At 33.5% G+C, this 24800-nt stretch overlaps 1 protein-coding gene and 2 long non-coding RNA genes across 3 annotated transcripts in view; 2 read left to right on the forward strand and 1 right to left on the reverse strand.

Moving 5' to 3' along the window:
• The window catches only part of LOC129939010 (protein naked cuticle), a 120251-nt gene that overhangs the window by 51617 nt on the left and 43834 nt on the right, over nucleotides 1-24800 (forward strand). The gene's annotated exons all lie outside the window — the stretch shown is intronic.
• Nucleotides 1350-7375, reverse strand: LOC129939011 (uncharacterized). The gene is made up of 4 exons (XR_008780499.1): nucleotides 6743-7375; nucleotides 6508-6674; nucleotides 1732-1823; nucleotides 1350-1669 (listed from the first exon to the last, which is right to left on the reverse strand). It is a non-coding gene; the product is annotated as an uncharacterized LOC129939011 (long non-coding RNA).
• Nucleotides 21768-23970, forward strand: LOC129939012 (uncharacterized). Its single transcript, XR_008780500.1, has 2 exons — nucleotides 21768-23547; nucleotides 23610-23970. It is a non-coding gene; the product is annotated as an uncharacterized LOC129939012 (long non-coding RNA).

Genomic DNA, 24800 nt, shown 5'->3' on the forward strand with positions numbered 1-24800 from the left:
AAGGAAGATTTTACACTGTTTTGCATTTGCATTAAAAAGAGCATATGTTTGTTATTAAAAAATTATAAATAGTTTGCTTAATAAGTAAAAAAGCTAATAAAACTAGCAATAATATCTTAAATGGCGCCCAACGCTTAAACATACAAATCAAAAAAAGTTTCTTTTTTGGAGGGCTACTTTTATTTTTAAAATGCAAATAACATCAACAATTTTGACACATGGAAAAAATTTAGAAAATCGCTTTTCAGCTTCTTTATTGAATATTAGTTATGATTTGAACATTTGTTTATTAATGATCAGCTGTCAAATATACTATCACTTTAAACAATGCTGCCAACTGCTTTAAGAACTTGATATACGTTGTCCTGACGGTTTGCCATTCTTCTAGCACATTCAAAACGAAATCTTTCAAATATTCAAAAAATCTAAATAAATACTCATAGTTTCTCCACGATCAAAACTACTCATTCCAAAGAGTGACACGATACGACATCAACCTACAGTAAGCTACATAAAAACCTTACCAGCCGACTCATAGAAAACTATGAAATGCGTAAACAAAAACACAAGGCAAGAGTCTTGTCTATTTTTAAAAACACCTCCTAGGCCAATTCTAGTGCATAGCGCATATCTACTGCAGAACACTCAAAATATGGACTCTCAACGTGCATTTTCGAGAATGTATCTACCCATAATAATTGTGCCTCATTCAAAAATAAACAATCGTATATTTTGAATTAAGTCTAGAGAATATACAAGTAGGCAACGAGGCAACGTTAGGAACGCACTCTTTGCATCCCTGAAACATCTCTATATTTCACTCTAACCAGAAGGAAACACTTGATGAGGAGGAGTGTTCCTGAATTAACAGTAAAAGATGAATGCAATTGTAGTGCAAGAACACCACTTCAGTAAAGGAACAAGGCACTGAACAGAGGATACGAATACGATGATTACTATGATTCTTGATTTGAACATGCAAAATCAACAAAAAGAGTTGGGGCTAAAGGAAAGACTGGCACTCCATAAGGCCTTCCATTTATATATGTACACGAGTATAATATGCTGTTTGTGTTATTATCACGAATGTTCTCTTATATGTATATTCATACATCATACTCACCTAAAAGCAATTAAATATAATGAGCAAAAGTGTATTTTTGACATTTAAAGTGTTGTTCCCGCCATCAGATTAAGTGTGCTGACAGAATGACAAACTGCAACAACTATTAGGGTGCATGTGTATAATGTGTCAAATAGAATTTGGAACTCAAACTAAACAAAAATAAAGAAATGAATGATTCAAAAACAGCCCCATCTGGTTGCAATTTAACTCAACACATTCAAACTCTATGTTGTCTTTACTTTTTATTTTTGAAAATGATTAAAAATGCTTAAGGATCAAAGGAAAAAGTCATATTCAAAGCCTAACAGCTTCATTAAATTTCCAAAAAATATCTACATAAAAGTGACAAAACAAAACTGCAACTGAAAATTTACACCATCATCATCCAGGAATCCTCTTGTTCAAAGTGAAAAAATAAGTTCTCGTTACTCTTTTCTACTTTGACATTTCTACAGCAATCAATAGTGACCTCTGCTGATGGCTTCCAAAGCGGCAACATAAGTACTATACACTCTCTGACTCTATACGTTACGGTTACGGCAACTGTCAAAGGATAAACTTTTATTCGCAATGTTAATTAAACGTCACATATATTGACAACTCACCATACCACGTGTACATGACTTCCTGCTGTTGCTGTTTCTTTTTCTGTTACAACGGAGCACCGATAGGAGGTGTGTTCCATATGACGTGACGTCTACGTAACCGCCCATTAGCAATTCAATTTCCATATTCATTTCCCGATTACAAAAAAGATGATAAAAAAGCAAAAAAAAAAAAACAAAATGATTTCTGAAATCAATTTTAATTTAATTACATTTTCTACAATATATTGAATATCACACAGAGTAAAAGAGAGACTCTTTGTCTGGGGATGGATCTCTGTGCTTTTATCGGATGGTTCCTGCTTCTGCAGTACATCAGAATTTCGATATACGAGTACGTATAATCTATGTATACCTTCTATCAACGATACAAAAATAATTTCATTAAAAATTCCGATTTCGGAAATTTTACGTAATATTAATGTTTTTTCTGTTGGTTGATGTTGTTGTTTTTTACTTGCGTTGAATCATTGGAGACAAAAAGGATTTTCTGTCAACGTCCCGTCAGAAACAGTCGTTTTTATATTATATTCGTACACCAAATATCATTCCCCCATCAGCTCGCATTTAGGATTTAAAAGTCAACGTGAGTTGAATATAAAAAGCACGAGGTCTGTTTGGATTATTATTGATTTTTGTGTCAATTCATGTCGATGTTGAATTTTGGCACCCCTGCCTATATGTCATTTCTAAAGCGTATAGGCATTTCTAATGGCAGCCATTATTAAATAACAACCTACGCGCTCCCAAAAGCAAGCAAAGCTAACAAAAAAAAAAGAAGTGGTATGCATGTAAATGATATTCCTTTGTTGACAGGTCGTTGTCGGTATGGTAGGAGAGTGGAGAGATAATACTATGGGTGACTGGGTGACATTTGACAGGGGAAAATGGTATCTGAAGAGGAATATTATTAGTATTGAATTGATGTCAATTGTTTATTTCTAAAATCTAAAAATGTCTATGACAGTTGTTGTGTCAAACGAAAATTCTTCATTTCTATTTCTATATATTCTATTTTCATTTTTTGCATTCGATTTATACTTTATAATTTATTTGACGGATTTTTGCACTGCTTTTTCATCTCATTCGTCGTCGTTGTCGTTAGTTGTCGTCATCATCATCATGAGTATGGTGGGTGCTTTTGTGCCTTTGTGTCGAATATACATACATATATATTAAGAGATAAATGACATTTGATAGGGGAAAAGTAAATTAAAACAAAGTGTCGAGTGGCGCTGCAAAATTAATGATGTGAACGTGTTAGACGTTGTCCGAATGTCAATTAACTGGTTCTATCAACATCATTACATCGGACTTATTGTGAGTAATTATATTTGAAATGGCAATGGCAGTTTTGTTTTTACTTTTTTTTAAATTTTTTCCTTCGTTCGTTAAGAGTTTTAGTTTTTAGTTTTTAGTTGTGTCTTTGTTTTTCCTTCTTTCAATTTTTTAAGTTTTATCTGATTAAGTTTTTTAATTGATTTACGAACTTTGCATCAGCATTATGAAAGAGTGAATGGGATTTATTATATTTTCACTTGTTTTGTTTTTTATTTTTTATATAATCAACAAACTTAAAGATCTGTTCGTTCACTTTTTGCAGAAGTATGGCGAGCGAAGTGTCATTCACGAAATAATAGTAACAAAATTTTCTATTGGTTGGTTAGCATTATGTCATTTGTGAACTAACGTTAATATTATCGCTTCAAAAATAACACGGAGATGATATTGTGAAAAATCAATTTAGGCTTTGTTTGAACTCAATTGCATCATCTGTCATTTTTTAAAAGTATGACCTGTCAAAATTGGGACAACTTTTTGACCAGTTCAACAACGTACAAACTTTAACTTTTACTTTGCATGTACATAGAATTGTAGATATCTGCAATTTCAGTTTTAAATTTTTCAGTGACTTAATAAGGTTTGTTCGTTTAATTCATAAAATTCATGTTTTTACCTAATTTTATGAACAAAAATCTGGCTTTAAAAAGTACAATTAGAACAAAAATGATTAGATTTGGAAAATTATTTGAAAACACATTTAAGGTTTCATTTTTATATAATACAAATCGTATTCCATCTTTAAGGTCTTGAATCGATTGTGAAATATTTTAACAGTTCCACTTCCAATCCTACAAGTTTAAGATTTTAAAGGACTGCAAATCGATGACCAATTGTCATCCCCCTCTTTGCGAACTAAATAAACCATAGTTGTAGTGAAGTTAAACAAAATTTAATCGGTTTTGAAAAGTGTATTCCAGTATATATTTTCAAGATTTCCGAAAATTTTCTCAATTGAATTGACAAAACAGGATAATGAAATATAAACGAAATTCATCATTCATTCCCATCACGAAATTAAAACAGCATTTTATTTCAGGAAGAAATTCTTTTTTTATTATGCAAATATGCAATGTTCTCAGTATTCTGACACCAAAAGTAAGAAATTCTGTTTATTTTCGTGAGAATACGGAAATATCTAAGATCTTTAAAATATAAAATATCCCAATTGTGTAGTTTTTCTTGCTAAATGTCAAAAGATGATTTGTGTGTTTGGGTTCTTGTGAAGAGTTTATCACATATTCAGAAGATTTAAGTTCAATTACTACAAGCTGTCAAAAATGTCAAAAGATGACGGCTTCAAAAGTGACAACTGTCAATTTGTGTTGGGAAAAGTACTTGTGGAGAGTTAATCACATATTCAAAAGATTTAACTTCAATTGGTACAAGCAGTCAAAAATATCAAAAGATTACAGCTTCAAAAGTGACAACTAGAAATTTGTGTGTTTTGAGTCTCCAGAAAGGTTTTTTATGACAGAAAATAAAATACTTATATAGAGTTAATCACATATTCAGAAGATTTAAGTTTAATTGCTACAACCAGTCAAAAATATCAAATGATGACAGCTTCAAAAGTGACAACTAACAATTTGTGTGTTTGGGTCTCCAGAAAGGTTTTTAATGACAGAAAGAAAAATACTTGTGGAGAGTTAATCACATATTCAGAAAATTTAAGTTCAATTGCTACAAGCTCTCAAAAATGTCAAAGATCATAGTTTCAAAAGTGACAACTGTCAATTTGTGTGTTTGGATGCTTGTGGAGAGTTAATTACATATTCAAAAGATTTAAGTTCCATTGCTACTAGCAGTCAAAAATATAAAAAGATGACAGCTTCAAAAGTGACGACTGTCATTTTGTGTGTTTGGGTCTCCAGAAAGGTTCTTTAGACAGAAAGAAAAATACTTGTGGCGAGTTAATCACATATTCAGAAGATTTAAGTTCAATTGCTACAAGCAGTCAAAAACATCAAAAGATGACGGCTTCAAAAGTGACAACTGTCAGTTTGTGTGTTTGCGAAAGAAAAATTCTTAGGGAGAGTTAATCACATATTCAGAAGATTTAAGTTCTATTGCTACAAATAATCAAAAATATCAAAAGATGAAAGCTTCAAAAGTGACAACTGTCAATTTATGTGTAAGGGTCTCCAAAAAGTTTCTTTATGACAGAAACAAAAATACTTGTGGATAGTTAATCACATATTCAGAAGATTTAAGTTCAATTGCTACAAGCTGTCAAAAACTTCAAAAGATGACAGTTTCAAAAGTGACAACTGTAAATTTATGTGTTAGGGTCTCCAGAAAGATTCTTTATGAAAGAAAGAAAAATACTTTTTAAGAGTTTATCACATATTCAAAAGATTTAAGTTCAATTGCTACAAGCTGTCAAAAAAAACAATTGCAAATTTGTTCATTTCTTATTTTTGTTCAAAATTTGTTTTTAGTATACATTTTAGAACTAACTTAATTTAAATATATTTGAAAACAATATTAATTTTCCCTTTGTTTTTCTTTTCAGGTAAATATTCATGAAAATATAAAACTAAGACATACAAATATTCTCTCTTCTGGGTAAGCTCATTTCAGTTTTGTCTGTTTATTTAACTATTATTAAAAATTGCGACATTTCGTAACTTCATTTTATTTTCAGAAAATATCTTCAAGATACCATTTGTGGATTCATTTTTCATTAATTTTTTTAACAAGAAATTATTGCGAAGTTTTGTTGTTTTGCTTCACTTTAGGAATTTTTTCTGTTTTTTTTTTTTCTTTTAAAAAAATTTAAGGCATTAAAGTGGCATTCTCAAAGCTTGTTAGTAATTCCAATTATTGAACCACAATTGTTCAATATCAATTTCAGTGCAATAACATCATTCATATCTATGTAACTTATTTTTATCTTGTTTTGCCATATTTTCCAACCGAGGAATTTAAAAACACCTAAATGTAATTACTCTGTCTATAAAAGCCTTGACTTAATCCATATTAAAAGATAGAACATATTTAACAAAATCTCAAAAGTAGTGTAATATCGTATAAAAATTCCACAAAATTGATCAACCATAAATGATAAATTCCACATACAACTTTGTAAAACATTCTATAACACTTCTCAGAAAAGCGTATATACCGCCGCCCTTGCCGCCCGCCGCGCCACCGCGCTGGCTTCACCATAGTTTTGACGCATGAAAATAAATATAATATTTAATTCAATAAACCAGTTTAAAGAATTTTCTACATTATAAAAAGTTCAAAACGTGATTTGATCATTATCAATTTGCCAAGAAAATATCAAACACAAAAATCAACTAATATCTCAAACAAACACAATCCGTTGACACATCAATTTACTCCAGTAATTCATCTAGTGAAACACTTAAAATCTCAAGTATTTGTCAATCGAATTAAAAAAAAAACAAAATCAAAATCAAAACAAACCCCACTTTTTATGGAGACATTCCTGAGACCTGAGCGATTGTCCACGTTCACTCTCTATCCACTGTCACCGCTGTCCAATCCAATCCAATGCAGTGGGCAAACCTATTGCTTCTTGTCAATATTATTAAATATGTCCCTGCAGCACAACGCAGCGGCAGCAAAGCGAACTACAACAACAGAAAATAAGTTAAACAAAACATTTATGAGTAAATAAAATTTACGGTCCCAACCCTACCTCGAGCACTTTTTTAATACACTTAACTCACTTTGCGGGATTGGGGGCATACAAAATAAAAAGCAAATAAAAAATGAATGTCATCGGGCGGCTCGCGAAACAAATTGTTTGAGTTTTTAATTTCAAATAGAAAAACGCCGCCGCCAACACTGTGCACTGCAGCGACAGCAACAACAGCGGTGGTGGTCATAGTCACTACGCCGCCGCCGCGCTGAAAGTCGCCTTGTGTCATTTTTTGCCGTCGTCGTTGACGTTGTCGTCGCCAAGCCGTCATATCCACAGCACGATAAAAGTGTGGAGTCTCTCCATCATAATAGATATAGAACAAGCAACACGGGCGTGCGCAAAAAAAGAAAAAAAACTCAAAACATTAAAACGGCAAGCTTAAGGAATACAACGACAAGTCACGCCGCCGGCCGCTTCAAGCCATGTCGATGTCGCCGACGACGACGATCGAGCTGCCGCCATCACCACACGCCACAAACATATGGGACACCATTAGACTTGATCATACAAAAATTACACTACTCAAAACAAATTAAGTATGTAATAATAATAAAAATGGTTTTGTGTACAATTAAGAACCTTAAGAGAAATGACATTAATGTAAAAATGCGGATTTAACTTATTTCTTACAATTTTATGTCAGTTTTTTAAAATCATAATCTTTATGTTTTTTTTTATGTATATACATATGCCACAGTGAACCAACTAAAAGTGACATTTCTAATATGTTTCCTTTAACGCATTTTTCAGAGCTTGAATTTGACATCTGTCAAACTGAACTGTCATTTAAAGTGCCAAAATACTTTTTGAAAGTTAATAACCGAAATACAAATTATTTAACCTTATTACAAAAGTGATGATTTAGTTAGGGTTAGGTTAATGTGGCTGCCTGTGATGAATTAGGACACACTAAGACCACTTTAATAGCCCATTGTAGTATCACATGAATCTTGAGGCTGTTTTCAAAGCTCAATTAAACCAGTTTGAGTCCCTTTAGATTGTTACAGAAGAATTCTCCTAGGTAATTCTTGCGTTTTTTAGCTAGAGCAGGAAATATACACAGAAGGTTAAGAACTGTTTCCTCCTCTTCCTCATCATTACAGCTTGTGAAAGTCATTTGAAAATACGACTAGCCGCGTTGCATGCTTTCCTATTAGACAGTGTCCGGTTATGACACCGATTATCGAGCTTATATGCTATCTGCTAAGATATGGCAAGCACCTTGATCGATTTAAATCTAGAGTAGGCTAGATTTTTTCAGTGGACTGATGCGTGGTGATGTTGTTTCATCTGGTGTTTGCCTTCTTCACAGCGTCTTGCATTAGTAACAGTTTACAAGTAGCGATTGGTATGCCAGCATTATCCAAACGTTGTAGGATGGGCTGCACTGTACCGTTCCTAGCGAGTTCATCTGCCTTACATTTACCTGAAATGTCTCTATGGCTCGGCCACCAGCAAAGGTGAATATTAACCTGTTCGGCCATCTCCATTAAAGATGATCGGCTGTTATGGACTCTTTTAGAGTTTGTAAAGACAGATACCAGAGATTTGATAGCGGCCTGGCTATATGAGAAAATATGGGTATTAGATTTTGGTATCATGTTTTCTTTAAGCCAGGACAAAAAAGGGTTGGTTCATGCAAGGACATTTCTTGCCATTTTGAAGAAAATTGAAGACAATTTAAGCATTACTTACTTACTTACGTAAGTTGGCGCTATAGTTTTGTGTGAACTAGGGCCTCATCCAACAAACTCCTCCATCTAGCTCGGTCCCTAGCTAGATGTCTCTAGTTTCGCGCTCCAAGTTGGGTGAGATCACTTTCCACTTGTGTGCGCCACCTGATCCGCCGTCTTCCTCTACTGCTCTGTCCTGTGGATGGGGACTTTTACCCTTCTGGATAAGTCTACGTCACTGTACAGACTGTACAGCTCGTCGTTCCATCTTCTCCTCCACTCCCTTCGATGCATACGGGACCGTAGATCACACGAAAAACTTTTCTCTCAAACCGACCCAAGGTACTTTCATCCACTTTTGTCATAGTCCTTTCTTCTGAACCGTATAGCAGAACGGGGATGATAAGGGTCTTATATAGCCACACTTTGGTCCCTCGAGAGAGGACTTTACCACTCAATTGCTTTCTTAGCCCAAGGAAACAGCGGTTAGCAATAGTTATTCTGCGTTTGATCTCAGCGCTTGTGTTGTTTTCTGCGCTTACAGCGGAGCCTAGGTACACGAAGTCCTTGACTTCCTCTAAGTTATGTCTGTCGATGGTGACGTTTTGACCAAGACGTCGGTGTTGTAGGTCCTTTCTTGACGGCAGCATGTACTTTGTTTTGCCCTCATCAATCGATAAACCCATTTTGGCCGTCTCTGCCTTAATACTCACAAAAGCCCCATTTGACATCACGCTCAGTTCTTCCGATTATGTCAATGTCATAAGCATTACTGACTTTTTTATTCACGCTCATTCATAACATTGCTGCTACTAGTTAAAGTCTTATATGGATAATCTTAAGAGCCTTGCACATGAGAGCGAAAAACGAATAATCGAATGGACGAACAAACGTGATTTTATACATTTCAAAAAGTCAATTTCAAACAAAAACACATTTTAATTATAAGAAACCAATTGACACTTTTATTTGGATAGTAAAACTTGCATTTTGTTCACTATAATAAGACAATTTTGTAAAAACTATTTGGAAGTAACGAATTGCAGTGCGTTTGCTACGAACTGGCAAGCTCTATTCGCGTTCCACATACCATCCACACTGCAACGAATAAATTGTTCGCGCTCAACTTAACCTCAAAATTATATCTATCTTATTTCGTTTATTAAAAAGGGTAATTAAAAATTGACAATTCGTCGCTGTCTGCGAATAGAAATAAAGCTCATGTGAAGGAAAGTCAAAATATTCGAACATCAACATTTCGCAATTCGCAGTTCGTAGCTTGCAGCGTAACTTCTTGAGATGGCCGCTTGAATGATATTATTTTCGCCCTTAGTCATTGAAGAAGTATTTCTCAAAAAAAATATTCTTCTTAAGTGTGTCAGCACTGTTCTTATCTGACATCTGACAGATAACGTGTTTTACTTTTTTATTTTGACCTATGGGCAAAAAAGTATATCCAGAGCAATCAATACTCTACCTGATCCATGACCTGTTCCAAAAATAATTTCCAAAGCCTCTTTTCACTTAGAACTTGTACTTAATTTGTCTATTTGACAGTAAATACAATTGAAGCATTTTTATTAGGATATTTTCTTTACATTTACATTAAGAACGTGACCATTTACACATTTTATTAAATGTCTTATTCAATTTAAACATAAACCAAAGAATATTAAAAAGGGAAGTACTCATGTGGGTTCCTTGTGGTACCCCATCAAAAGTAGTTAATTTCTTAGAAAATTTAATATATTTCTTTAAATAATTTATGTAAGACATCACCAGGCAATGTGAGCGAACGTGTCCCAATAAATAAATCATTTATCTGCCCAAATCTGCAGATCTTTTTTTTTCTGAGCAGTATATTAGTTAAATGCTTATTCATGGCAGATAAATGAATGACATGGGATATAAAGGCTTACAGAAATAATCACTTTAATGGACTAAAATAATAATATTTGGACACGAATTGGGTATTAATTTGATGGATACTGTACTTTTGAAAAACCTAATTGAATGCAAAGTGAAGAGCATGTTGATGAATTGGACAGAATTAGAGAGGTGCATATATTTTATTAATTTTGGGTTTTTCTTGAAATACAAATTAAAAATTCAATTATGGTGGATTTCTCTATTAACCACTTACAAATTTAATTTCAATAGCACAACAGACCGGAAGTTTATAACATAATTGAATGCATCAGATGGTTTGCCGGTCTAACCAAGAAGAGGGTGTGTTCTACCATGAATTAACCTAGCAATAAAACACACAGGTTATTAAATTTAATTTTTCAAAATTCTTTATTACCTTTTTTATATTCGAGTAAATTTCTAAAAAAGAAAAACAAAAATTGTGCGGTTAGGAAAAATAATTTATTATGTATCGTTTTATATCATCGAATTAAGTAGAAAACCAGGTATAGATGGCATATGGTATGCCCCCCTAGTGGTTGCCGGTTGTACTACGGTTTTATAGAGAATTTTCAATTTCAATTTCAATTTTAATATCAACGTAGGTAGGTCGTTTTTGATAGTACAAGGTACAAGGATCTTTGTAGGATGTACATTTTGCTTTGCTTTTCGTGGATGGTTTTCCATGAATGTATGAATATTAAATATTGAAACAAACTTTGATGTTTAAGTCTGTAAAATATATGTATTTGATGTGATGTGTGTTTCTGTTACTGCTTCAATATAATTTGAATGATTTACTTTGACAGATGGATCTGATGTCATGTTGCAGGAAGTTTACTTGTGAAATAAAGGCAATGGCTGCGGAGCAATGAGTGCAAACATTTTACATTTTATGTAAATGGTTGTGTTTCACATAGAATTTACTGCAAGTTTTGGGATAGATATTGAATTCTATTTTGACACATCTTTAAATTATTTCATGTCAAACATATGTTGAAAGCTTTTAAGTCATTTGGATAAAAGAGAATTTTTGAAATCAAATATAGTCTGAAGCGGTTCATTTGATGTACAATTTTAAAATAGACAAAAACATCTTTGCTGGTTCTTGGAAATCTTTTGAATCAATATTTAACTGTGGAAGAAATGCTTAAGTGGTAAAAGTCAACTGATTGAGTTTTTTCATGCTTTTGAAAAAATGTTAGGAGTTATCAGATTTACTGTCAATGAAACCAATGTTTTCAATCAAAATGTAAGGATCAATATCATATTCTAAATATCAGAAAATAAAAAACACTTTTTGATGCATCAAGTGCGCTAGGTATAGTGCATGTCTTTTGGATTTGAAACTTTTGAATTTGATGTGTGTATTTTCCATTAGACACACGTCAACACTATTACTAGCATATGCTGATGACATTGACATAATCGGGAGAACTCTGCGTGATGTAAATGGGGCTTTTGTGAGTATTGAGGCTGAGTTTGCAAAGATGGGGTGTGAAGTTGATATGAGCTTGACTCGAGTCAATCGTAGTACAACAAATAGATGGTTTGACAGATATCTCCAGATCTTTCGATTAATATAAGTGTAGTCTACTTAAAAGATTTAGTTTCTTAACAACACTCTTGGTATGGCTATTCATTATGTATTTGTATTTAAATGAATACAATGACACAAGCTGTCAAATGTCATTTTAACTTAATTTCAACTCAACTCCAATCCGAGCTCGAAACTTATATGGCGAAAAAGCTTGATCGATATTTTTGATTAAATGAATACAATGACACAAGCCGTCAAATGTCATTTTAACTTAATTTCAACTCAACTCCAATCCGAGCTCGAAATTTATATGGTGAAAAAGCTTGATCGATTATCCAATCGTATTTTAATTCGAGCTCTTGAATCTTTTTGTAATGTATATTTCACATTGGGAATTGTATATACAAGTTTGTTAGTTAGTTCCGAAAGTTAAGTTCAATTCAAACACCCATCGATATATTTTTGATGGATATTCCATTACAAAGTTTGGATTTTTCTATTAAGTGTAAAAGAACAATGTCATAATATAATTTGTAATCAGTTTTTCACACATTTTGGGCGGTATCTCGGTTATACTTGGAGAAATAATCAATGCTAATGCTTTTAGAGTGCAGTTATTATTTGCCTTAAAACCATCTTTTGATCTTGATGGCCAATTCACGTCACCAAAACGATAAACACAGATCGTCAGCACTTGCGGCAGTAATATTTTAGAATGTGCGTAAGTTTCGATAATGCAAAGGCCCTACAACACTTTTATTTATTTTATAATTCCAACTCGTTGTTTGATTGTTAAGCTGTTCATGATCGTAAATGGCAAACTTCAAATGAGAGCTCAGTTTGACAGGTAACAAATGCCGATGTTATCAATATGAAAAAACTAAATTAATAACTGCATAAGTGCCCTAATGGAACATGAAATATAAAAACATTGACAGTTGTGCTGGTGATGGCAGTGGTAAGTTTCCCTCATTCTTAATTTCTTAAAGGCGGTATAGGTGTCACTGCTAGTCTTCCTTTTTTTATAGAATGATATCGATAGTATTTTTTTTATAATGTTTCACTTGTAATCCTGTAGTATTTTAGGAAATTTCACCTACTCCTCTACTTTTCTGAAAAATCAATCTATGTTGTTTGAAATCTGACAGGAAGGACGTGTGTTCAATTTTGACAGTAAATGTATATTTCCGATCAAAAATTTAACAATTATCAAAATTGTTCTTTTACTAAATGCCAGTGTTACCAATATGAAAAAACGAAATAAATGACTGCATTAAATCTTAAGTACTCTAATGGAACATGAAATATTAGTTCATTGACAGTTATGCTGGTGATGGCAGTGGTGAGTTTCCTTCATTCTTAATTCCTTAAAAGCGTTATAGGTGTCGCTGCTGGTCGTAATCTGTTTGATAGAATGATATTGATAGTACTTTTGGTACTGTGGTATTTTGGAAAATGTCTTCCTTCTCCTCTACTTTTCTTAAAAATCAATCTATATTGTTTGAAATCTGACAGGATGTGTTTAATTTTGACAGTAAATGTATATTTCCGATCAAAAATTTAACAATTATCAAAATCGTACTTCTACTAAATGCCAATGTTACTAATATGAAAAAACGAAATAAATGACTCTGCATTAAATCTTAAGTACTCCAATGGAACATGAAATATTAGTACATTGACAGCTATGCTGGTGATGGCAGTGGTGAGTTTCCTTCATTCTTAATTCATTGAAGGCGTTATAGGTGTCGCTGCTGGTCGTCCTCTCTTTGATAGAATGATATCAATAGTATTTTTTTTATAATGTTTCACTTTTAATAATGTTTTCAAATTTCTCCCTTCTCCTCTACTTTTCTGAATAATCAATCTATATTGTTTGAAAAGTGACAGGAAGGTCGTGTGTTCAATTTTGACAGTAAATGTATATTTCCGATCAAAAATTTAACAATTATCAAAATTGTACTTTTACTAAATGCCAATGTTACCAATATGAAAAAAAACTAAATAAGTGACTACATACAATTTTAGGAACTCTAATGGAACATAAAATATTAGCACATTGACATTTGTGCTAGTGATGGCAGTGGTGAGTTTCCCTCATACTTAATTCCTTGAAGGCGTTATAGGTGTCGCTACTGGTCGTCATCTGTTTGATAGAAGAATATCGATAGTACTTTTGGTGTTGTGGTATTTTGGAAAATGTCTTCCTTCTCCTCTACTTTTCTTAAAAATCAATCTATATTGTTTGAAATCTGACAGGATATGTGTTCAATTGTGACAGTAAATGTATATTTCCTATCAAAAATTTAACAACTATCAAAATTTCTCTAACTCTCTCTGATTTGTATGTTACTCCTTTATTTAATCAAATCATAAAATCCAATTAAATCCCATTAAAAATCGTTTAGTAAACTTTTTCCAAAAACAAAAGCGAAAAACAATTTTTAAGCCATTATAAAACTTGAACCTGTGTGTGGTGAGTAGAGTGCACGGTTATTGGTCTACAAAGTTCATTATTAATTTCACAAACTTTGCCCTTTATATTTGATTAAAAAACATTCAACTTCATCAGAGTAATTTTCGGCTCTTTTATTCAATTAAAAAAAATTAAAGACTGATAAAAACAACAATATCAAATACAATTGTTGTTGTTTTTGTATCATGATCATCATCAGAGAATAATAAATTTTGCATCATGTTCAATTCATGCATCGAAAATAAAAAGGAACAAACAAAAGACACAAAACAACAAACAGACAAACACAACACAATACACGATTCCCAACTCGGCACAACTACTCGCAAATTCATTCATTTTCATTTCACTCGAAAACCTCAATTAATACGTTTGCGGAATGAGTCTGATGAAAAAGTTTCGTTTTATTGCTTGTGGATGAGTTATGGAAACGACGACAAGGAAGATGACGTTTAAAACGTCTAAGGCGACGGAGACGGAAACGACACGGAGATGGCGGCGACTACGAATACGACAACGACGTAAACGTCTCGTAGAAATAGTGGAAGATGAGATTCAGCTTGGCAAGAGACGTGGCTAGCTGTTTGTGTGTTTTTGCAATTTTATCCGCACAAGTCTGGAAAAATATTTGTTTTCCTAAATTTCGTATCCTTATTTTTGTTGGTTTCCTTTTTTATTGCCTCTTCGCTGCTGGTAGAATGTTTCTCTAGTTCGCATTTGCAGCATAATCGTGTGCTTGATTGTAGCTCTGTTGGGTGCTCTATCGTGCTTGGCAATGGCAAGGCAAAAATGTAAGTCATTCATCCGTTTTGTACTGTGTGCACTGACATGGCAAACCTACCAACCTAGAGCTATATATTCACCTTAATGCCCATTGACGTTCCTGTATACCACACCAACCTAATAACCCAAGCCCTGCCCATGCTCCCCAGTCCCCATGCACACATAGCACTAGCACAACCTGGCGGTGAAGATTGGAAAAGTGTGAAGAAGCAAAGTGCTTCATTTTCAAGTACTTTACTGCTTCTGGATTCTGGAGAGCGTGTGTAGCATGGAAGAAGACAGCGAACTGCATTACCATTCGCACGTGCACATGCAGTGTAGGTAAACCGCAACCTATATGTGATATATGTGGCGAATACAAATGCGGTGATTGTGCAAATAGGCCCATCTGCATGTCATGTGCGTGGTGAATAAATTCTTTTAATTGTAATTCAAGGTGAAGTGAAGGAAATTCTCCTTTTAATTCTATACGTTGTCGTCGTCGTCTTCGTACATATATGGGTTTTTCCTTCATTCAATTTTATTTCTTCTTTTCCTTTTACTTTTATTGTTTTTGTTTTATTTTTCTATGGCAATTTTCTTTGAATTTCCATAAAGACTAAAGAGTTTCTTATTTTTTCAAGTCAATCGGTCTTAATTGTGTGTGCTTGTGCTTCATGATGATGACACAGTTTTCTGACACTTAAGAAAATACGTATACGAGTATATATATAGTTGCCTCTTTCTTTTGTTTTTATGACACAATAGGGTATAAAAAGAAAATGAGAAGAAATTAAATTTTCTTACCTAGCTTCCTTCGAGACTGCACAATGTTAATTAAAGTGTCAAAATTGTAAAAGTTCTTAAATAATAAATAAACTCGCGCTGGATTCATGGTTGATGTTGGTTTATTTTTATAGCAAAATTTGTGTTTGTTTCTATTGTTGTACAGGAATTTATTGTTCGCACACAAAAATTTCTGTTTAAATTTGAATTGTTCTGATTCTGTTTTATTTCTGAAGTTATATTTATATAAAATGTAGATTGCAGCAGAGATTGTGTATATACAATTAATGATGTTTACGTTAGAAAGAAATTAAAATTGTGTTTTTGTAAAAAGTTCATGACAGCTGTCAAAATGGTGTAAAATGATTTTATGGCAAAAATTTAACATTATGCAAAATTCTTGGATGAAATGAATTTTGTTCGTGGGTTTATTGATTTATTGATTTATGTATGTATGTTTTATGTATTTTATTTATTTATTGTTTTTTTGCAATAAAAATAGAAAAGTATTCAAAAATGCATACCAAAGGGAAATAAGCAATTAGGGATCTCTTAAAACATTTCTTCGGAATTAAGGCGAAAAGTTGAAGTAGAAGTCGTACCGACATTTTTACTGCAAAATACATTAAAGCAAACAATCATTTTAATCGCAGATTGTCAAAATTGCAAGTGTCAGAAATATAAAAGTAGTACTCGTGGCATGATGGTAAGTGCGTTGGACTGTCATGCCAGAGGTCGTTTGTCTGATCCCTGCCATCTAAAGTTTTTTTCACTGGTACTGCCTCTTGCGAGGAATTGACAAAATCTGCAAGAGTAATTTTTGCCAAGAAAAATGCTTTCTCATATTAGTCGTTCGGATTTGGGTTAAAACTGTAGGTCCCATCCATTCCTAACAACAGTACTCGCACACATTAATGGTTAAGAATTGGAAGTTAGGTTATGTTAGGTTGGAGTGGCTGTCCAGATGTCATTAGCGCTCGTAAACCTCAAGAGTCCATTGTGATACCATTAATGAGGTTACTCATGGGAGAGTAATGAACTTAAACAAACCATTTCGTAGTTTTAATAAAGTTAGAGAGACGTTTTGTGTCAATTGTTGCCAGTTCACTGATAATATCGAAGAAGGGATTACCGAGAAAGTTATTCCTTCTAATGGAGAGTGCTGGACATGTACATAGAAGGTGTTGGTCCTCTTCCTTCTCGTCCATGCAGCTTCTACAAAAGTCATTTGTGTAGACCCCTAGCCTAGTTTTTGTCTAACATCAGGCAGAAGTGTTCTGTTTTTGGCGAGCTCATCGACATTGCAATTTCCCGGAATGTCTCTGTGGGCCGGCACCCAAATGAGGTGAATGTTAAACTGTTCCGTCATCTCATTCAGAGATGATCGACAATCGTGGTCAGTTTGAGAGTTTGTGGAGACAGACGCGAGAGATTTAAGAGCGGCTTGGCTGTCTGAGAAGATTCGTATATCCTTACAAGATATAACGTTTTCTTTGAGCCATGAATACACTACATTGATTGGGAAGTCTATAGGATAGACTGAGATTCAGTTGTTCGGAAAAGATACCACTTCCAACTCCGTGATCGGTCTTTGAACCGTCTGTATAGAAGTGTACCGCATCGTCTTATAGGCATATCCTTCTTCACAGGAATGGACGCATGGAAGCTTTTACCGAATACCATTTTTGGGGTGGCATAGTCTAAGCGATCTGGGATAGATCTGAAACTGTCTAGAATAGTAGTATGTCCAGTATTTGTTACTGGTCCATTGAAAGGTGGCTTTAAGCCTCACACATAAGTTGGCTGCCACCATTTTGGAAAAGATGTCAAGAGGTGTTAGGTTTAAAAGCACTTCCAGTGCTGCGGTTGGTATTGAGCGAAGTGCTCCTGTTTACCTGCTGACCGCTGGACTTTGATGAGCTTATTTAGATTAACCATCTTGTCCAGTGCGGTCCACCATACGACAGCTCCATAAATGAGTATCGGTCTCATTACTGAAGTGTATAGCCTGTGGGTTATTTTTGGGGAGAAGCCCCATTTTGATCCAATGGCCTTTTTACAAGTAGTTTTTTGTCTAAAATGAGGCCTAAATATTTAGCTTGGTCGGAAAAGCTTAATGGTATTCCTCTAATCTTGGGTGGGCTAATCTGAGGAATTTTATATCTTCTAAAAAAGAGTATTAATTCTGTTTTATGTGGATTGACGTCCAATCCACATTGCTTAGCTTATTTAAGGCATTTTGTAGGAGTTCCGAGAGAATTTGGGGGTGCTCCCCAGATACGGATATTGCAACGTCGTCAGCATAGGCAATCACCTTAAAACCCTCTGCTTCTAATGATGTAAGTAGGTCGTATACTACCATGTTCCATAAAAGAGGCGAAAGAACCCCACCTTGGGGAGTGCCTCGATTCACTGATCTGGTGGTAGTAAAACTTCTCATGCTAGAAGTTATTGTCCTGCTTTTGAGTCCACGTGCCTGCTTCTTTCCTTAAAGCACTGGGTATTGTTGGAATTTTTGAGAGAATTTTCCTGAGTCTTTTTCTATTTGACCACAAAAGTTTCTCCAAGAAGACCTCTTACTCTTCCTTAGTTCTTATAATTGTATTGTAAGTTATTGAATTGAATTGTAAGTTAGTAGACCCTTATTCTCAATGGAATGTTGCACCACCCAATTTATTTATTGTTTTAAGGAATATAAAAATGGCAGCTCAAGTCAAAAGAGCTGACAGATAAAAAACAACATACGTTTTGTAGTGACATATCAAAAAGCAACGAAATGTCATCGTGTTTTAAGGACATGTTGTGTGCAGGGTTCCTGCCATTTGATGACATTTGACAGTTTATGGCCTGACAGATTTTTCTATTATCAATTGAAGATGCATTTTAAAAATATTCAAATTCATTTTGTAGAATGTTTTTCAGATAACAGAAAAACAAGTGTATAACCAAGATAATTATCTTTAATACCTCAATTCAACATTTCTTCAATCATAAAATGAAGAATTCAAGTAGGTAGGTTAGGTTAGACATACTGATGAACTGATATATACCAGATACCTAAATAAACATTATGAATAATTAATGACTTCTATATTATACAAAACTCTCTGCTGACAATCACCTTTCCTCTCTGTCCCTGGCATAAGATAAAAATCACAAAACGACAAAATTTCCATAAATCCAAGATAAAAATCAATAGAAGTCGAGTTCAACACACAATTAAGCAAAATCTGCTTAACTCATATAGCTTAACGAATCAAATTATAAATCTCAACCTACCTAGCCAAGCCAGCCTCTAGATGTAGCCTCTGCCTCTGCCTTTGATATGTAAAGATTTTACCGACTTTTTTATCTCAATTCTAAATCATCATACTCTTGCGACTTGAAGAATGGGAATTTGAATTTATAAATACAAAACTCTGCATTTCTTAACACTCGTCGTCGTCGTTCGCTCGGTCAGTCGGTCTACATCCATAGCTAAGCTATCTATAGCCTCCTTTGCTCTGGTCTTACTCACTTTTATGGAAGCCGACAAGTTGCTTTTTAACGCTTATGCAATCCTAGAACTTGTTTTTTCTTATGACCATTAGACATGCAAACTAAAAGTAATGAAAGGCTATGTTAGCTTTAGCTTTTTTTTATTTTGCGCGCTCAAACACCGCGTTGTTGTGTTGTTAACTTATGACCCTAGATCATGCATGAGTAGAAAAATATTTCTAAAAAACGAATGCAAAAGCAACTGAGCGGCATTTTATGTTTTGTCCAAAGAAGTTGTAAATGGTCAGACTGAAACGTGAAAGATTGTAATAAAAAAAAGAAACCATAGTGTGGAGACCCCATAAGAAAAATAGTTTATGTTCGATATGAAAAATTTCTGCACTATCCTGTCGTGGCAGTAGACGTGCAGTCAAGATGTCGCCACCATTGACGTCAATCAGATAAAATGTATGGTAGACAAGAGAGAGAGAGAGTGAGAGAGAGAGAGATAGAGATAGAGAATTACTGACAGAAGTGAGGGGAATAAAAATGACTGGAATGTTATAAAAAAGTGTGGTGAATTCCTTAGATTTTTAATGGACTTCAAATGTTCAGTGGTTGATGATGGCAGGATAAGATAAACTTTCATGGAATAAAATAAATGGATAAGTACATTAATAAGATGCTGAAATTTATGTCAAATTACTGTTATGAACATAAATGGAAGTCAACTGTCAAAATGAAGCAAGTAACCAGTAGGAAAATTACGTTACATCAAATAAGACAGTTATTACTTTGTTAAAGCTGGCAAACAGACTTTTAATTGAACACTGACTTTTTTCACATTTGCGTATCATTTTTGTGTGTTGTTTAACAATTAAAGATTTTCACTAAATACCTTTACTTACGTTTTAACCACGGTTATTGGGTTATTCCGGCGAAATTATTAAATACTTAACTATGAACGTGATTTTAAAAAAATGTTGTTAGGTACAAAAATGTCTAAAAAACCAACTTGACGTCTTTGTCTGTCACTTTCAAGTAATGGCTTGGTTGTCATTTCTTTAAAAAAACAACATTATATTAAATTCACTACAAATCCCGGCTTAACTTCAGTCAATCCACCAAAACCGGTGATTGGTAAAATGTTTTTAAAGGTCAGTTTGCAATTTTACTTCTTTGTCTGTCAGATTTAACAAAGTAATGGCTTAGCTTTACTGAAGTTTATTTGGGTTTCAAATACATGAAGATAATTGAGTTTTACTTAATATACTAAAGTTACAACCACAACTGAACTTTAGCTAATGCACCCAAATTAGTGGATTTTTTGATTTTGTTTATGTACAAAAATGCCTTAAAAAGTCAGCTTGCTATTTGACGTCTTTGTCTGTCACTTTCAACAAAGTAAAGTAATGGCTTGAATGTCACTTCTTTAAAAAACAAATTAATATTAAATTCACTACAAACGGCGACTGAACTTCAGTCAATCCACCAAAACCAGTGATTGGTAAAATGTTTTTAAAGGTCAGTTTGCAATTTTACTTCTTTGTCTGTCAGATTTAATAAAGTAATGGCTTAGCTTTACTGAAATTTATTTGGGTTTCAAATACATGAAGATAATTGAGTTTTACTTAATATACTAAAGTTACAACCACAACTGAACTTTAGCTGATGCACAGAAATTAGTGGATTTTTTGATTTTGTTTAGGTACAAAAATGCCTTGAAAAGCCAGCTTGCTCTTTGACGTCTTTGTCTGTGACTTTCAACAAAGTAAAGTAATGGCTTGGTTGTCACTTCTTTAAAAAACAACCTAGTATTAAATCCACTACAAACCGCGACTGAACCTCATTCAATCTACCAAAACCGGTGATTGGTAAAATGTTTTTAAAAGTCAAGTTGCAATTTTACTTCTTTGTCCGTCAGATTTAACATCAAAGTAATGGCTTAGCTCTACTGAAGTTTATTTGGGTTTCAAATACATGAAAATAATTGAGTTTTACTAAATATACTAAAGTTACAACCACAACTGAACTTTAGGTAATCCACAGAAATTAGTGGTTTTTTTGATTTTGTTTATGTACAAAAATGCCTTGAAAAGCCAGCTTGCTATTTGACGTCAGTAAAGTAATGGCTTGGATGTCACTTCTTTAAAAAACAACTTAATATTAAATCCACCACAAAACGCGCCTGAGCCTCAGTCAATGTACAAAAACCGGTGGTTGGTAAAACGTTTTTAAAAGTCAGTTTGCAATTTTACTCTTTTGTCTGTCAGATTTAACAAAGTAATGGTTTAGCTTTAGAGTTTTACTAAATATACTTAAGTTTAAACCACAACTAACCCGAACTAATACATTCAAATTAGTTGAAAATAAACCGTAACCGTTAAACAGGTTCTGAGAAATTCAAATATTGATGATATATTTTTTCTGTCATTTTCAACAAAGTAAGGTAATGACTTTCCTGTCACTTTTTAACAAAAAATTGAACCTATGTTTTTTATTTGAATTTAATTTCTATTTAATATTATTCAATCCATCATCGATCATAATCAAGCTTTCTAAATAGACATTTTAATGCCCACATACAAAAATGCATTAAATTATCATAAATCTATTTTTCTAAGTAGTCGATAAATTATATTATTTAAAGAAAAAGCTCAAGTTTATTTTTTTTTTGTTTAAAAAATATTTCAAAATAAGTGATTTTGAAATATGTTAACGCCTCCATTCATCTACACAACAAAAAAACACACCTTTCGCTCAAAAACAAAAATACATAATAACATCATACAAAACAAGAAAAACACATAAAGAAAAATCTTATAGATAATTATACTTAACATATCGATAAACAACTCAAATATCTCTTCTTTAATTTTCTGTGGGTTGGGTATGGGTCTAGCTGAATATAAAAACGAACAGAACTGTTACCAGCTGTTCGATAATAAATCTTTGGAATTTTTGAAAATATTCATGTAAAACAATGCGGAGGAGTTTGATTTTAGTTTTGTTATCTTACTTTCAAGAACATTTCGTGAATAGACAATAGAGTTTTTGACAGTTTTCATGGTTTGTGTTTTCACGCGGATGGCAACTAATGGCTCTTAAATTATTTACCAAAATGTCAAGAAAAAAGAAACTACTATTTCTAAATGTGTCATCTTCCTAACTAATGCCAAAGTCAACAAGATGCTTATTAAAAGTTCAAACTCATTTTTATTACCTCCCGCTGAACACAAAGTGTCATAAATTATACCAAAATCAGAAACATCAAACGAAATGTCATCTTAAAATAGCAAAATACTTTTACTTTTTCAGAATCTCAAAATGAAATGTCAGCGCGAAGGCAAATCTTTTAAGTGCTACCAAAGTACAAAACAAAATAAAAACCCAAAAATAGAAAAAAAGAAAAAAGGAAAATAGGTAAATACAAATAAAAAGCAAAAGCAAATAATAATAAACTACTCTCCGTCTCCGTCCTCTTGCCATTACCACTTCACCTCAATAATAACAAACAATAAAACAAAAACAAAAAAAACTTTGGTACACACTCACAAAATGGGGGGAAACATTAGAGCAGAGAAAAACTAAATTGACATTTCATAACCGCACACTGATGACACTGAGTCCCCCCATTTCGTTTCGTTTTACCTCTTTATTATTTCCGATTCAATGAAATGACAGATCGAAAGAAAGAGATTTTCCTCCTATTTTTTTTATTTGTCTTTTAACTCGAACTAGGTTGACAAATAAAACTGACTTTGACACTACTTATGTATATGAAATGTGCACAGGCACACCGTTAAAATTAAAGAACTCTTTGATGCTTTTAAAGTTAAAATCTTTTTTGTGTTTTTAAATGTTGCCTGGCCAGGAAGAGGCAGAGGCAGCACTTGAAAGTTCCATCAAAGCGAATCATTAAGATTATCACGTCATGGCCGTGAAGAGTTCATTAGAAAGAAATTCTTTCAAAATACGAAAAAGTAGATTAAGATTAGTCGAGCGGGGCTGGGCTGGGCTGTGATGTGCTGTGCCGGGATCGAGATTGAGTATTGGGATGGAATGCGTGGGGTGGAAGAATGTAGCGTAGCGGCTGTGGTGAATGCGACGTGGCGTGACGCCGCCGCGTTTCACGAAATAAAAAAGAAGAAAATTAAGATGAAAGGAATTCCAGTGGGTAACAAAACTTTGTGAAAAGTTTTTCTTTTCAAAATGAAAATAACGTATCTCAATCGAAAGTGGATGTGATAGCGGCATTTGAAGCGGTCTGATGATGAGTGCGGCGGACGCAGAAGCAAACCTAGCGGTTGGTAGACAAAAGTTCGCTTATAAGAGAGGGCGTTCATGTGATGTGCTGTTGCTGGAAACGGAAAGTAGCAAACTAGTTGGCTTGGTTTGGCTTCGGCCGGAATAGGCATCGGCATTTGGTTTGGCGGCCGTGTAGATATGAAGTGGCAGACCACTCGAAAACCTTTTAAGACTTTTATCTCCATCACGCAGTAAAATTGCTTTCATCCTTGTTTCTGAGTGTATTATTATTTTTGATTTTTATTTTTATTTGTATTTTAAAAGACAGAACAAAATAAAGATAGTTTTTATATGATTTTTGTTTTAATGTCGCTTTTATATCTCAATTTTGTTTCTATTTTATTTTTGTTGCCGATTTGCTTTGTTAGATTTTGTTAGTCGCGTACGGCCCATCATTATTATCATCTTCATCAGACTTTGAGTTAAAAATTTAGAAGACTAAGTAAAGACAAAGATCAAAGGCGGTATGACGCGCGCAGACATCTTTTTATTTTTGTGTTGTCTGACGTATAGTTTGTGTGCTTCGTTTTAAAAATGTTTTTTTTTTTTAATCTCAAAAATATGTGTTGGCTTTAGAAATTCCCATTGAACAAGTCTAAAAAAAAGAAGAGAAACGCTTTTGTTCGTTTTTTTCGTGTGGTGTGCTCCTCTCGCTCTGGTTGAGTTGTGTCTTGTCAGACTGAGGGTCGAATGAGGTAGAGGTTGGTATAATCTTGATGGACGATGGAATGTTTGTCGTTCGGTTTTTTATCTTTGCTTTTCTTTAAGTTAAGCCGACTTTTTAGCTTTGTTAAATACTAAATTAAAACTTAAAATAGACTTTAAAATATTTGTTTCCCTCTCAAAGTCTATTGAGTTTTATGAAGTTTTTTTTCTTTAACAAAAGACTGTTTGCGTACGTTACGTGTGCGCAGTTTGTACAAAGCTTAAACAAATGAATAATTGTGGACTGGGGTTATTTGATTATTTTTATTTTACTTTGATTTATGAAGTTTGACTGAACAATTCACAGACAGGTGGTGACTAAATGGTTAAGTGATTTTTGAGTTTTTTTGTATTTGTTGTACAATTTTGTTTAACTTTAAATGTTTGGCAATCATTAATTAAGATTTCTCAATCGAT

Source organism: Eupeodes corollae, chromosome 1 (genome assembly GCF_945859685.1).
Source record: "Eupeodes corollae chromosome 1, idEupCoro1.1, whole genome shotgun sequence".
NCBI lineage: Eukaryota > Metazoa > Arthropoda > Insecta > Diptera > Syrphidae > Eupeodes > Eupeodes corollae.